The sequence below is a fragment of the Manis javanica genome, chromosome 1 (genome assembly GCF_040802235.1).
Source record: "Manis javanica isolate MJ-LG chromosome 1, MJ_LKY, whole genome shotgun sequence".
Lineage (NCBI taxonomy): Eukaryota > Metazoa > Chordata > Mammalia > Pholidota > Manidae > Manis > Manis javanica.
Window position 1 is genome coordinate 190,738,758 of NC_133156.1, and position 12,492 is coordinate 190,751,249.

At 45.9% G+C, this 12,492-nt stretch overlaps 1 protein-coding gene across 2 annotated transcripts in view; it reads right to left on the reverse strand.

The window, feature by feature from the left end:
• B3GNT2 (UDP-GlcNAc:betaGal beta-1,3-N-acetylglucosaminyltransferase 2) overlaps positions 1 to 10,554 on the reverse strand; it is a 28,548-nt gene extending 17,994 nt beyond the window's left edge. The window contains exon 1 of one of the 2 annotated variants that reach the window (XM_036996625.2): positions 10,279 to 10,554. The gene's annotated coding sequence lies outside the window, so the exon portion shown is untranslated. The remainder of the gene's footprint in view (positions 1 to 10,278) is intronic. The other variant, XM_036996624.2, reaches the window with a different exon arrangement.
• Positions 10,555 to 12,492: the final 1,938 nt, after the last annotated feature.

Consider the following 12,492-nt stretch of genomic DNA (forward strand, 5'->3'; position numbering starts at 1 on the left):
GAGCCTCCTAGTTGGTGGGTGGAGCAGGGATGGAAAAAAAGAGGCCATCATGCTGAAACCAGTGATGGCTTCACTGTATCACTCTCTTATCTGCACTTGTTTGAAATGTTCCATTATAAAGATGGTTTGGGTTTTGTTTTTTTTAATGAGAATCCATCAGACGCTTGAGGGAAAAATATTCAAAGGAGAGAGAAACATTCAGTTAAAAATAGAATTATTCATGAGAGATATTTTAAGTTTGTTGAAGAAAATAATTCCTTATGTGGTGAAAGGAGAAGAAAAATAAAATGGCTGCATCTCATTGACTTAAAGAATAAAAGCTACATTAAGTTCCTTATATACAAAGGTCACATTCAGCCATAAAATAATAAATGTAAAGTACTTTTCATTAGTTTCAAATGTTAAATATTTAGTAAGGATGGTATCTGTAACAAACCCACTTTGACCCTTTCAAGGCTAGACAAATACATTTTATTCTGAAAGCATCACTAGGCTTCCCACTGCATAATCTAGAGCCAGACTTAAAGGTTTTGTTCTTAAATCACAATTGTGTTACTCCCTGATCAGGACTCAAAAAAGCAGGTGCTTCAGAGAAGCATTTGGATGCTAAGTGTTTTACAAAGAAAATAAACAACAGAAATCTGAAGATAAATTATAAACCTTAGCAAGTGTATGGTCCACAGAAGTAACCTTACTGCAGTGTTAACACTTTCATATTCATGACTGCATTAGATTCAAACAATCAATATGTGAGGACTGTATGCACAGGTCTTTCCTATTTGCAGGTGGGCGACAGAACCTAAGTAGTTGCCATGGTTACAAAGGTTTTGTTTTTCTTTTTATTGTCAGCTCTAGGACCAAAATCTACTTCAAGTTCTCCACATGGACCAGTCTCCCCTTCTCAGTAAGTCCCATTCCTCCCCAGTCCCCACAAGGTCACCATCCCCTCTGACAGCCCTTGCTGCCCCCCTGGGGTGCTGTATCAGTGGTGATGTCCACTTTCCCCTCCACCTCAAATCCCCCCTCTCCAGTGGCTTCAGCACAGGCCCCCCTTTCCCTTCTCCGCCAACTTCCTGAAAAGGCTCCAGTCCTGGTCAGGCCCCTTTGTCATGCCTTGACATTCCCAGCCCCCTTCATCCTCTGGAAACTTCAATCCTTGGCCTCTCCTGACTTTCCAGGGCACCTAAAACTGCTGGCCACCCACCCTCTACCCTACGCCAAGTTCAAAACCACTCCCCAACCCTGACTGTCTTCCTGCTTCTCACACATTTTGGCAGTCTTGCTCCTGGGCTCAACCCCCCAAGTGGGCTCTGTCTCTGGGCTCAGGCCTACGGCTGCATCTTCCCTTACCCCACACTCCTGTTCCCTGGACCCTTGCAGACACCCTACAGCCTCACTGTCCCAAATATTAAAAAATGCACCAATACACCTTTATCTGTAACTCACCTTCACACCTCCCTGAATTGGTTTCCAAATCCCATCCCTCCCACCAGAACATCTTATCTTTCACTCCCCTTCAAACTGTACAGACACTTGAATCCTATACCATCCCTGGCCTGGTTTGGTCCCATAGGTCCCCCTAGCAAGGCTGAGGAGTGGCCTAATTCAACAAGGACCAAACACTACTTAAGCCAAGCAGTGCTTAAAACAGAAAATGAAGGATAAAGTTAATGTGGTCAATTATCATAAGGTTGATAGGCACTCAGACAAAATAAAGAGCCAGTAGAGGGGACAAGGATAAGGACAGTCAGAGAAAGCCTCCCTTCTCAGAGAAGAGTTGGGGGGAGGCAGGGCAATTGCAGGAAGATGGAGTGGCTAATGCAAAGGCCAGAGGCAGAACAGCTTGAAAGCCAGGGTGGCTGCAGTGAATTGAGATGGGGGAGAGGCAGGACAGACAGTGAACTGAGTCAAGGGCTTGGTAGGTGACTTAAGGACTTTGACTTTACTCTGAGATGTAAGACACTGGAGGAATCTGAGTAGAGAATTGTACATTTCAGTTTTTAGTCTATTTCTAGAAAGAAGCCAGAATAATATCTATTTTAAGACAAATGGAAGGCAGGGAGCCCCATCAGGAGACTAAAATGACCCAGGCCCATGATCATGCCTGCCTTGAACCTCTCTGGCTCAAACACGAGCTTGACCGAGACATGTCACCACATCCTCTCCACAGAATGTCCTGTGGCCCCCCCAACAACCTCCATAACTACTATCAAGTGCCACTTCTCTGCATGGTCATCAAGGCTACGCTGTGTCCTATTACCCCTTCCTAAGTACCCTGCCCTCCGAACCCACAGCATTGCCTGGTGTTTACCCAGCACATCACCATAAGCTTGCAGCCCTGGCTGCCTCTGCTCTCCTTTCTCTGCCCCAGAAGAGTTATTTGTTCATCCATTAAGGCTAAGCCCAAACACCACTTCCTCAGGAAGCCTTTCTGGTTGCCCCCAACAGGGCATGTTGCTTACACCTCTACCAGAGCACTCTTCCATCAGTTCCTGGTTAGAATGCCCATCAGAAGGCTAATTCCTTGTAGGCAAGAACTGTGCCTGACCCATCTGGGAATACACATGGGGCTGAGCACAATGCTCGGCATACAGTAAGTGCTCATTTAACGCACGCTGGCTCAGTCAACAAATCGCTCACTTCATTACAACATCTGGATGGGGGGCTTCCAACAATGGGTTTTCCCCCTCAGTTACTATAATCTGGAGGCTAGGGTTCCCCTGATGGAGCCTCTGGGGACTGTGTGCCCAGCACTCCTTACAATGGTACAGACACAATTAGGGCCCAGAGGTGGGGATGGATTTGAACCTAGGCCTTCAAAGCCTCCTGTCCTCGCAGCCGTCTATCTCTAGGCAGGCCCATACAGTCTGTTTTAAGTTTGCCCAAAGTGTTGGCAATGTGTTTTTCCTAAGCTAATTGTAGAAGTGTCCAGAGGCAGAAAAATACACTGAAGAGAACCCAAACCCAAGTTAAGAGACGTTAAGAGATGGTGGAATTAATTTTATTTTCCTTTCCTTTGACTTAATTTTTCTCTTAAGTAAAAAACAAAGAAAAATTTTATTTCTATAAATAACTGCAACTTTTTTCTTAAATAAAAAAAATATTTTTCTTAAATCAGAAGAAGAAAATCTTTAAAAAAAGAAAAAACGTCCAGTACCACCCAAATTATATCTAAAGAATGGCTCCAAAAATAAAACATGTCCAAAAGAATCCACCAAAACACTGGAGACATGAGACTACTAAATACAATTGACCCTTGACCAATCCAGAGGTTGGGGCAATCCACGCACAGTCAAATATCTGAGTATAATTTAACTAATAGCCTAGTATCAGTAGTTAATACTACTCACGTTGACCAGAAGCCTTACCAAAAACAGTCAATTAACACATATTTTTATGCTATATGTATCATATGCTATATTCTTACAATAAAGTAAGCTAGAGAAAAATGTTTCTTGAAATTGTCACAAATCTAAAAAAAAATTCCAATATATTTATTGAGAAAAAAATCTGCATATAAGTGGACCTGCACAGCAAATCCAAGTTGTTCAAGGATCACCCTTGAACACTTACAGAGGAAGATTATAAAAGCTGAAAATGTTTTAAATGGCTTGTCTGAGCATGACATTAACAACTGGCCCTATGGTTTTAATTATGAAATAGTTATTTCACAGAGCAGAAAGCAGTAAATGTGTTCCAAGGATCCTAAGGCCACCAACTGATGCCTGTTACCTAAACTAAGCTGTTCAAGGGCAAACTAGGTGTCATCACTGTGCCCCAGCTCATACCACACAGGTGACCAATCAGCCCTGAGACATTGCAATGACTGTCATTTCATGACTTTCAGAGGAAATATTAGTTAAAAATAATAGGGGATCAACTATCAACAAATAATATGTCTCACTTAAGCTAAATGCTACATCAACCAACTGTTGAATCAACAAAGATTTGGATTCTAACTTTGAAGAGAAGACTTACATAACTTTTATAATGAAACAGTGTATAAAACATAGAAGACATAGTTGCTTTATGTGGATAAAACAAAGGTTCCTGGGCCAGGATTTTTACCTGGCCCCAGTTGGCTAGCTTACTACAATGTATCGTTACTGACTCTATATAAAGAGGCCTGCCAGTGCTCTGAGTGACATGGTGGCATGGCTGCAAGTCTGCAGGAGAGCAGAGCAGAGGCTGGAGTGGTGGCAGCACTGCAGACAGAGGCCCAGAGGACAGCTGTGCAGCAGAGAAGCCCAGAGGACAGCTGTGTGGGTAGAGAGGCCCAGGGGCAGACACCAGCTTGCTGCATGCAGAATTGCTCTGAGTGAACAGGATTTTAGTGACTGACCTGCCACCATGGAAATAAAGTTGGGTATAACTCTTCCACCCCAAGAACATTCTACTGTCATTTTTTTGGTCACACTGAATCCATGGTGAACTTGCCTAGGGTTGAAACCCACTGGCAAGACAATTGGCGTGGTTGGCAGGATTCACTGGTGACCAAGGAAAAAGAACAGGCTGCCCTCATGGAAGGAGTATTTCAGCAGGCTGCACCTACAGACGGGGAGAGAATCGAGTGTGCCCCTGTGGACATGTGGTACTGGGAAGGGGTGGAGGACTGGGGTCCATCCCAAGAGAAAGAAAATCTGTTGCTGACTGAAATGTCATCACTATGAAGTGCTATGGAAATAGTAAAGGCCCGAGAGGGAGCAGCAGCCCAAGAAGGAGAGGCACATGAGAGCGCAGGCTGCCAGGTGCCGTGGGGCAGGTGAAGGATATGGAGCCATCAGCCCCAGAAATGGAGGACTGGAGGCTTGATGAACAGGTGGGAGTGGAGGGCCTGCCTTGCCGGAGGCATCAGCCCCTCATCTGTTGAGACCCCACCTGGATGAAAGCTGGTGGAAAGCCAGAAGGACTTAGCAATGGTGGGTTCTTTCAGGAGAGGTGCAGCCCCCTCCTCAGGTCGTGGAGGACTCCATGCTCTGCTTCTATCCTCAGGCTCAAGCACAGACGGAAATATGGTCTGCTTCTCAAAGAAAGAATTTAAAGGTCCCCAGGACCCAGATGTGGGTTGGTTTGAAAAGGCAGGAGCAGACAGAAAGAAATTGGATGACTGGAGCTGTGGCAACAACTGAGACGGGAGCAGGGTTCTGGCTGCTGAGGACAAAGCAGAAGGCAGAAATAGAGCAACAAGGTTGGCCTGTGTGTCTGCAAGACCTTGCTGGAGAGGCTGGAGAAGCTGGAGAAAGTGGGTATTTTAAGGCCCACTCATGGTCCTTTTGGTCAACTCATTTGAGTAGAACTGGTTTGAATACAGAGAGGATGACCACTTGGTGGCAATGGATCTCCTCAGGCTTGGGGGTTATTATAATTTGTTGTAATTTTTGTTATTTGTATATTGTCATAGATTATGTAATTTGGTTACAATGTTCCAGCTTCCTTGCACAGGGATCACTGCAGAGGATTGAAGGCACACAGATTGAGAGGAGAGAATCCTGGAGGGGTGGAGTGTGGATAAAATGAAGATTCCTGTGGCCATTATTCTCACCTGTCCCTGGTTGGTTCGGTCACTACACATGTGTGGGCAATGTGTTGTTATTGACTCTATAAAAAGAGCCCCACCCAGTGCTCTGGGTGACATGGTGGCACAGCTGCAAGGCTGCAGGAGAGCAGAGCAGAGGCTGGAGTGGTGGCAGCACTGAGGACACAGGCCCAGAGAACAGCTGTGCAGGCAGAGAGGCCCAGAGGCAGAGACTGGCTTGCTGCATGCAGACTTGCTCTGAGTGAATGGAAGTCTAGTGACTGACCTGCCACCATGGAAATAAAGTTGGGTATAACCCATTCACCCCAAGATCATTCTACTGTCATTTCTTTGGTCACATTGAATCCATAGTGAACTTGCCCAGGGCTGAAACCCATTGGTAAGACACTTTAGTTACCAGTCTTTTACAGAAATAAAAAGGGGACAAAGAAACTAGATGTAAGGCATAATGTTAGGTATTTTAGGTGTACTATCACATTAATTTTCTTAGCATATCTGATATAGGGCTTTATCTCCCCCATTTCACAAGCAAGGAAACTGAGGTTCAGATAATTTAAATAACTTAATTGCACAATAACCACAGTCACACAGTAAGTGAAAAAAATGGAACTCAAATCCAGGTCTGTTTCCCAAAAAACTATACACTATATGATTCTGTAATTCCACTTACTTGAAGTTCGAGTACAGCCAAAACCAATCTATGATGATGAGTCATATCTAAGATGATGTAAATTAGAATAACGTTTTCCTCCAGGTGTAAATACTGTCTGGAAAGGGGCATGGGCACCTTCTGGGGTAGTGAAGACATTTATTTCTTGATCTAGGTGGTGGAACATATTCATGAACTACACACTTAACATTAGTGCACTTCACTTTTACTACATGCTGTATCTCAAAAGTTAAAAAAAAAAATCCTCATCTGATTGACTCCAAGTTCATGCTCTTAAGCACTAAATCACCATACAGCACTCTGACAGAACCTGGCCACACTCTAAAATTGATTTCCTTGGATAATCAGTTTTTAAAACCATTTTGGTAAGCAATGTATATCTTAATCAAATGAGAGTAAAGACATAGGAACAATAAACCTGTTTTTAAATGCCACAGAATAAAAAGTAGAAAGCATCAATTTCCTGGCTACTGGGAACTTCCCCTCTGTAGCCACATCAGAATAAAAACAATTTTAAACCCTGCTCTAAGGGAATGTTCACAGATACACAGAAAATAATTTGTAACAAAATTCTTAGCATCATCTATGGAAATATCTAAAGCTAAAATTATACAAAATTTAAAAACAAAGTATGTTATGACTTCAGCAACGTTAACACTCAAAAGAAGTCTGAATTTTGTTTAAAAAATTAAGACAAGGGAAGAGGACAAAACTGATGGGCAAAGAGCATGTAACACAGTAGTGGTAAATACAGTGAGGGCAAAAATCTCAATTTTGTAACAAATAGAAAACTCAACACAAACAACTTTTCCCAGCAGCAAACTAATGTGCCACATACTCCTTAATAACAAATTCTCCATCAAGTAACAAGTCCTTCCCACTAAAGCTTTGTTCAGACTAGCAAAGCTTCACCACCAGCCAGCAGGTGATGATGAAATCATTACACCAATTCTCTCAAAGCCTTAACCCACACATACATACACCTCTTAATTCAAGCAGTAATTGCCTCTCCAGAGAGAGAAGTTTATTCATCCTACCGTTTGGAGACACGTTTGGCAAGTACCTAGAAACAGTTATCCCACTTGGGGAGGTTGGAGGGAGACAGCTGGATCCACACTATGGTCTTCACTGAGTGCTTTCGATCATGCAAGCCAGGCAACCTGACTTTCAAATTGTCAGAGCCCAGGTGAACTCATGCTTTAACGTTCTGTACATACCCCAAATGCTAAGCAATTGACTGAAATGATTTTGGTTTCCCCTGGGCATTTGCATATATAACCAAAAGGCCTTTCTGAGAATTTTTCAATATTAGTACTGAAAATGCACCACCACTGGTCATGTTGCAATAGATCACACAACCAATATTATCCCAAGTGCAAGAATTTCCATGTATATAAAAGTAGCCATTTGCATTTATTTTTAAAGCCTTTAATAAACTCCAATGAAAACTAAAGAGATAAATTTTGTGGCTATTAAACAACTTAGAAAGAATTAAAAGCACTGACCCAGTTCGTTAAGAACAGTGTGCTTCAGGCACATTCACAACCGTGGGTCAACATCGCTAAATCATGGTTTTAAAAAAAACAGCATTACTAGAAAACATTAAAACTTAGTTTCAAAGTTTCTTTGAGAAATAAAGGATTCACATTTTCTCTTATCCCTGCATCAGCAGAATAAGCCCCACACACTTCTATCCAGAATATGTTAGCTTTATACCAAAATGCATCACATAAAGCAAAATAATACATTTTTGGATTCTCATTCATTTCCTAATTAACTTTTAAAAAAAGCCACACATTTGAACAAACTGTACAGTGAAAAATCAACTATGAATTACCAGTTCTACTTTCCTATTTTTAGCAAAATACTTAAGTATCTTAGAATTTGAAAAATCTAAATTGTGGTTTTCTTTTCAACAAGGAAATCTTCAAAACTACAGCACACCCAAATACTCAGCTCTCCATAAACCCAGGAAAAAAATTCAATTCATAATTTTTTCAAACATATGTTTACTTTCCTCAAAAAATTACCTCATTCCTTGGATTTTAAGAACTTTATCTGCCAAATGTGGTTTATTTCGGTCTCAAACCTAAACGGTTCCCACATGGTTCCCATTTTTGGTAAGGGGAAGTTGATGCCTGGATGAACTTCTGTATTGATTACACATGACCACCACTTACTTATTAAGCACTTCTTACCTCTCATGATGCAGAGAAAGGAGTTTGGCAAACATTATTCTATTTGTCCTCAAAAACAATCTTGCAGAGCTGGCACTACCATTCCCAAAGTCAGATACAGAAAATGAGGCTGGGATAATAAACTTACCCATGTCACTAAACAGTATGTGGCAGAATCAAGATCAGTGAACAGTGAGGTTGGGAATTTAAGACTTTTATTGAGAATTAGGCCTTTCCTACTCATGCCATCTTCATAAAAACTAAATGAAGAGCAGTGAGCCCCTAGTGTGGGACATTCCCAAGGGACAAGACAGTATTCTAGAATGAAAAAGTAATTTCAAACAGAAGGCCCAAAGCTAAACACATCTGACAATGTTAATTAAGTGGAGGAAAGGTTTTCTCAAGCACTGTGCTTCCACATTTCCCCGGCCTTAAATCTAATCTGGATTAACAGCACAGAACTCTGTAACAAAATTCCAAATTCCACGAGGCTTAATAACCTCTATTCAAAAGAAACAGAAACAGGAACTAGGACAGTGGTAGTGACCGCCCAGCTGGTCCTCCCTCCTCGTCAGCTGTCAGATCCGCAAGGGCCGACCACGAGATGGCCGGCTCCAGAGCCTTAGGACTGGGTTCAACTCTGGTACCCGCCGCCTTCCTAGATCTAGTCTTGGCTCGGTCGGCACCTCTTTAACCACCGCATCACCCCCGGAGGCAAAGTTACACGGAAGAACTTGTAAGAAGTAGAAGCCAATATTCACCAACTGGTTTAGCAATCTGAAATCTACAGCAAGGCTCCAAGGGAGGGGCAGAAAAATATGGTACAGTTGTTCTAAACTATCATTCTACGAAGTAGGGGAGCTTCAGGAGGCCATGGGAGATAGGCGAGCGAGAGCAAACATACCACCCCTACGTTAGCAGGAGAGGGAGCCTCCTCGTCAACTCAGGTTTGAAATGTTATGTATTATTTTCAGAGATGAGCTTCCAAGCTGTGACACTTGTGGGGAGTCTCTCAGTTGCTCGTCCCCACTTGAAGGGTGTAAAATACCGTGGCTTGGAAACTAAGGTCACTCGGTTTTACTGCCTCCAGAAGGGTCATCCTGCCGTGCCGGAGCAGCCCCTGGGGGTCCCCGCCGAGCGCCCCGCGCCCACCATCCCAGCGAGGTGTTTTGCAGAGGCAGGCTCACGCCCTCCCTGCAGTCAACCCTTCCCCCTCCCCAGGTTTCGGGCAAGTAACCTGGTTAATCATTCAATGCGTGGAATATTTTTTTAGAGGTCAAAGAGAAAGGTCTTTCCTAAGTTTCGCAGAAACCAGCCTCTGGGGACCGGAGGTGGCAGCGGCAGGCGGTCGGGCGTGAAGAGAGGAAGCTGGCGGTTCTCTGTCTCACAAAACACCTGATCTCCCCTGGCGGCACCGGGGACCCGCGCAGTGCGAGGGTGGGGTGCGGGGGTGCGAGCGCTAAATCACGCACCATCTCCTCCCCAAAACGCCAGTGCAACCCAGATGAGAACTCCTGGCCCCAGACATCCCTTCCCAAATCTTGCAGACCCCGCCGCGGCTCCCCCGGAAGTTGGGGTGCAACGTGGAGGGGTGTGCCCCCGAGCCCGGGCGTGGGCATGGAAAGGGGCAAGAGACTCAAAGGACACGCTGCCGCGGTGCATTCTCTTCGTCTAGGGTAAGGAAGGGGGGGGGCGCCTAAATGCGGCAGGAGTCACCGAGACACGGTGTCCTCCGCTGAGGCGCCGATCGATACGAAGCCGGAACCGGGTTGGGGGCCTAAAGGAGAGCCAGTGAGGGGGCTGCGGAGCGATAAGGGGCGGGAGCGGGGCAGGCCTGGGGAGGTAAGGGGCAAGGAGGGGGAAGCGTGGCGGGGAGCGCACCAGTACGGCCCTACCTTGTCCGGGAGCAGCTCCAGCTCAGCGGGGCGGGGGCGGAGAGCGCGGCCGCATCCACGTCCCGGCCGCTCCGTGCGGCTCAGCCCGGCGACCGCCGCCGCTCACGCTCCATGCGTTGTGCCCGCGACGGGCCGGCCAGGCGGTGTCGGCGGCGGGGATGGCTCCGGCACCGCAGGTCTCCCGCACTTGTTGCCGCCGCCACCGCTGCGCCTCACTCCTGGCTCCAGTTCGCCGCACCGCCGCCGCCTCCCGGCGCCCCCGCCTCTGTCGCCCCCGCCCGACGAGCCAATCAGGCCTGGCTCCGCCCCTCACGTCACCGCCCAGCTGGGCCCGTCGCCCCGCGTCCCAAGTTTAGCGCAGGCGGGGCGGGTGGGTCCGACAGTCGGCGCCGAGGACCCAGGCACTGGTTCCCCCTAGCTTCCAGGGACCTTCGGGTCCTCAAGCGCACACCTGCAAAGCGAAGGGTTAAGCTGAGGGAAAAGAACCCCAGGAAGTAGACCCCTCGGAAAAACCTGGCAGCTACCAGTGCAGAAGAACTATATTCCAACTCCCGTTTAAACTAAATCCCTCCAACTGCAGGCCGCCCCTCTTGTAGTACATTTGATGTTGCGGGACTGCACACCTGGCCTTGGTGAGGACTGCAGAGACCTTTCCGGGACAGACCTAGTTTATGGCTGGCTTGGATTGAACCTGGCCGCCCCTCAGTGCTTGCTCCCCTCCACCACGCCCGCAAAACCCAGGGCACCATGGTGGAAGGTGACTGAAGAGATAACCAGGGCGAACTGGGACTTGATCATTGCTCTCTGCCCACCCAGTCCCTGCCGCCACCTCTTAGGTGACCAAATGCGGGTTTATGAAGACAGCCAGCACATGGAAAGGGGGTAGTTTTAGTTTTTGCGGTGTCTTGCAGAGGGTTCCACCCGCATCTCGAGAAGCCGGAAACACAAAGCGCCCAGACGCTGGGCCAGGAATCCGAGCCACTGCACAGGAGTCAGGGAGGATACCTAGGTGCAGCCTAAATGGCTGAACTTTGACACACACGCCTCCGGCTCCCCAGGTAGAAAGGGACTCGGCGCCAAAGACATCTACCGGCCGGAACTCACATGACCTCAGGCACACCCTCCTCTCCCAGCGCTGCCAATGGCTCGCCAGAGCACTGCCTTCTAAAGTGAGTCCCAGCCGCGGCTGACAACTTTAAGGGGCCAAAGTAAGCCCGCTATACGGGATGGAGAGGTTGCCTTGGTTTGAAAGGCCCAGCGCAACCAGCCCGTCGCGCATGCGCTCCACGGATAGGCAAGCTTGGCCCTGAAAGCGCCCACTTCCCCCCGTCTTTATCTCGCTGGGAAGAAAGCGATTCCCTTTGGATAATCACACGGAGGAATTAAGGACACCCCACTCTCAACTATTTGCATTTTTCAGAAGGCTTTCTGAGATGGAATTAGCCCAAAAGAAAGGAATTGCTACTGTAGGAATTTAGCTACTTAGGAACTCAGCCTCCTCCACTATAGGACCTTCCTCCTATCTAAACTCAGAGCCAAGAACAGCACTTTGCTGCTGCATGCACTGAGCCAGGGGACATGGGCCTCTAGAAACAGAACTCTGAGTCAGATGTGGGAAAGTTTTGATTTGTACACTTCAGACCTTTTTGCTTTTATGTTGATCACATGATTCTCCTAAGCCTGAGACATAAAGTCCAAGAAACAAGTCGAGTTTTTATATATTCCTAGAAAAACATCTGGAAGGATGTTTTACACCGTTAACCAGTTACCCAAAATATGGGATTGGCATGTTGGAAGGTGAGGAGATGAATTTTATACCCTTACTGACTTTGAATTTTGTATTCTTCTAATTATATTAACTTTCATAATTTAGAAGGCTAATAAAATATTTTCAAAGAAATGTAGAGATTAGAAATTCTTTAAGAACTTTATGGAAAGAATAAATTAATAAACAAATGAAGCCTATGTCTTTAATTCTGTGCCAAAATAATTAATCCTGAGTCCATGTTCCATGGTTTAAGTAAAGATATCTCTAGGCTGCTGTTTTGATTTTGAAATGCTATGATGGTACAAGACTGACATCTGAAGGAGACTTTTATATGCCATCAGATTGGTGTATTTTTTCTGTGCCTGTGTCCTCCCTTTAAATCCACTCCCAGTAGCCACATATTCTCAGGGACTGCTAGCCAAGAGATTCTGAGTAAAGGAACTGCT